Source organism: Cephus cinctus, unplaced genomic scaffold (assembly GCF_000341935.2).
Source record: "Cephus cinctus unplaced genomic scaffold, Ccin1 Ccin1_scaffold0215, whole genome shotgun sequence".
Lineage (NCBI taxonomy): Eukaryota > Metazoa > Arthropoda > Insecta > Hymenoptera > Cephidae > Cephus > Cephus cinctus.
Window position 1 is genome coordinate 905,385 of NW_014332933.1, and position 3,525 is coordinate 908,909.

The 3,525-nt window shown below is 38.0% G+C and overlaps 2 protein-coding genes across 5 annotated transcripts in view; one reads left to right on the forward strand and one right to left on the reverse strand.

The window, feature by feature from the left end:
* Positions 1–3,525, reverse strand: part of LOC107265322 (glutathione S-transferase) — a 22,735-nt gene that overhangs the window by 12,326 nt on the left and 6,884 nt on the right. The gene's annotated exons all lie outside the window — the stretch shown is intronic.
* The window catches only part of LOC107265320 (organic cation transporter protein), an 18,385-nt gene continuing 15,202 nt past the window's right edge, over positions 343–3,525 (forward strand). The window contains exon 1 of the mRNA XM_015734665.2: positions 343–415. The gene's annotated coding sequence lies outside the window, so the exon portion shown is untranslated. The remainder of the gene's footprint in view (positions 416–3,525) is intronic.

Below are 3,525 nucleotides of genomic sequence, written 5' to 3' on the forward strand. Positions count from 1 at the left end.
TTTTTGGACAAAAACCCCCCCCCCCCCCGAATTTATTATCGAATTTTTGAAATTGCATCTGCATGTTAACTTTGTAAATTTTTTCCAAATTCTCGTATACTTGAAATTTTCATTTGTCACATTTAATTATTCGTCGGATCGATTTTCAATGAATCGATTTATCGATCCTAGTCGTTCGATGTGATAATGAATTTTCAAAATCTCAAACGATTCCGTGACTGAGCAACCCCATCGATCCCCGTCTAAATGCAGGGCCTCTCTAAAGTGAACTATAACGTTCGCAACTTTTGTTATCGCGGGCGGACGAGATGATGCAGTTTAGTGCAAGGTTAGTCGGCGATGAGTGAAGCGGAGATCGACATTGTGGAAATTTTTCGTCGGTAGCAGCGAGATCAAATTTCCAACGTGAATTAAGGTGAGTAAAAAAAAGTGATGGAAGATGAAAAAAAGAGGGTGGATAGGTATTTTCAAAAAAAAAAATAAAAAATCGTGATACCGATAACATAGACAATAGTGAATTTTTCGAAAAGCAAAAAGATCGATTTTTGTATTTGTGTGAAAAAAAAGAAAAAAGTATCCGCCCTACCTTTGTCATACATGTGACAAAGGGTTTTCTGGAATTTCCCTTTGACGAATGTTCGAACAATGCTCCTGAAGCTATGACGTATAATTATTGTTCAAATTATTGTTTCGTGTACTTTCAGGCCTATGCAAGTTCTCGTCTCTGTACAAGTTCACGTCTCTTGTTCGTGGACCAGTTACGAATTTTAATGTCCTTTTGTTCTCATCTAGAATAATTGACTCGCGCTTAATTCTCGATTGTAATAGTATACTTAAATTGCGTAGTCATCTCGTCGCTGGGAGGAACAAATTGCACGAAATTGGATTATGTTCAAACAAACCAACAAAAATATGCGTCCTGATATTTATTTTCTCTTAACAAACAATCGATTACGCGTTATACGAGGGATCAAGCATCAGGGATTTTGATCCGGTTACAAACACCATAAAATTATATGACTGTAAACAATGATATGAAATACGTTTGTCATTGTGATAAAAAAAAATATTTCGACAAAAATAGTCGATTGACTGATAAGAAAATTTATCAGGTGACATAGGCGTGAGAGACGGGTACTTTGATATACGAGCATCTGAGCATTCTTCGGAAAATCAACGTGCTACCATATAGGTACAGGAAATTAATAAAACTATACAATTTCCCTATACTGTACCTGCACTCCTAAAATATCATTAGATTCACTTGACAATATAATTACACACAAATTTTATATTTAACGGAACGCAGATTTGATTTTGAAGAAAAATATTTTTTTTCACGAATTACTGAACATGTTTCTAGCACGCATATTATAAAGTTATCGAATATACAGTTGACGTAACGTTAACTAGAAATCTTATAGGAAATCCAAGAATTCGATGATGACGTTCAAATGAATTTTTCTTAACAGGCGAGACGGTCGATAAAATATAATAAGCGAAATTCATTTGGTGACTTGACTAAAAAAAAAGCAGAAAAATCAAGATAGACGAAGAAATTGAGTAAAATCACAGAATTACACAAAAACCAAAGCACAGGTCATGGAAGCCTTTGGAAAAACTATTTAAAGTCGCCGACAGAACGTCGAACGGAAGTTTCCATTTTCAAGTATTAGCGTTAAAGTTGAATAAAAAAACAACATGGCGCCACTTGGTCAAACGAGAATCGCGCTTACGTAACGTAAGTCATCATCGTTTCTAATGCCAGTGGTAACAACCGAATTTAGCAGCTGTCAAAAGGCAATTGTTATCAATTGTCATGCGCCTAACAATTGGCCAGAACGAAGCGAGTGAATTTTTGGCGAATTGCGTAATCGCTAAAAAAATTATTTCCACGAAGATCCATCGTAAGATCAAGGTAGCAGATAAAAAAAAAAAGTAATTGCGATGTTCGATATCAAAATTTTTCATTTAAACCGCACTTTATTCCGAACACAATAAAAAGTGTCAGGGACACCGAGAAATCCACCCTTATCCTCCCCGCCCACCTCCGCCGCCGCCCCTACTGCCCCTCGCACACTGTCAGAAATTAATGGATTTCTATTTCTGCCCGACAAAACACTATAGACATTGCTCCCTTATTTTTTCTCCATGAATTCATCAGTTATCGCGTAACCCGTATATATATGTAAACTTGTCAAAGGGTAGTTATGAGGACGCATGCCACTCACAATCGGAAGCCCATGCGTTTTTCTTCTTAAAAACTAAACCTTGAGACATGTCGTATTAAAATTCTAACCTAACCTAGCTTAACGAAATCATTTCTTAACCGATCACAACTGCGAGTGTGTAGCATGAAAATTTTTTCGGAAAATTCGGTGTGAGTGCCACTTTATGGTCCTGACAGTATACCTTACGTATCTAAATGCTATCAGGCCTGTCCTGACAAACACCAAGTGTCCTCAAAACTGCCAATACTCAAAACAAAAAGTCCCGAAAACTACCCTTCTTAAAATATATAGTATATATCTATACGTAGACATGTAAGCATACGCCTAACCACGTGGAAGAATACCAACCGGTATCAATCGGTATTAATATCCGTATCAATCACGTTAGATGAGCCCGTTGCGATCGATCTGATTGAATTTAATCGCATCATCGCACTGAGCAATCATTGAAGTGTAACAAACAAATAATTTCTATCCCCCAGCCCCTCCTTCAGATACGAGATTCGAGCAATTAAAAAGTGGCTATAGGTCAATTACTCATAAATGTCGTCCGCCGTTGCAGACCGGTTGAACAGTCGAACGGTTCGATCACTGACATCAGGATCGATTCTCCGAGCTTCAATAATAAGTATAATTCGAATAAAGAGCGGAATGCCTTCAAATAGCCTGCTCCAAATTTACGGCTCGACACACGAGAAAAGGCATATTTTAATACGTGGGAAATAGTACGTGGTCTCGGGCGAGTCACGAAGTGGCGGGAGATTTGAATATATTTGAAATGAAAAAATAACGGGTGGAGGGGTATCGAAGACAATTAAAAAGCTCGAAACAACAATTAAAGCGTCACCGGAATGATCGATAGTCATTTTACGTAATGCAGCTTTATTTCTCGGATTACAAATGGCGTAGCTTTTTCGCCCAACCGGTAAAGTTCCGCCTCGTAAGCTTTTAACGTCAGTCGGTTCTATCCCAGTATAGCATAGCATAGCAACCAGGAGATGAGAATCGATTTGAAAACGGCTGCTGGTTGAAGATTAAAGCTCGCACGGGAATCGTATCTACACATATGTATACGAGCGCGGCAATCTATATTTATCTTTATCTTCGTCCTTGCCGTTATCTAGATATCTAGCGCGAGTCCATCTTTTTCATTCCTATATTCACGCTTACCACTCTTTGAAGTTTCTTATGAACTTTCACGCTGTCACCAGCATCCCTTTTAGCACGGTCCACCACCCCCTGCATCTCCTACACGACTGTATATCTATACATATATATATATATATATATATAT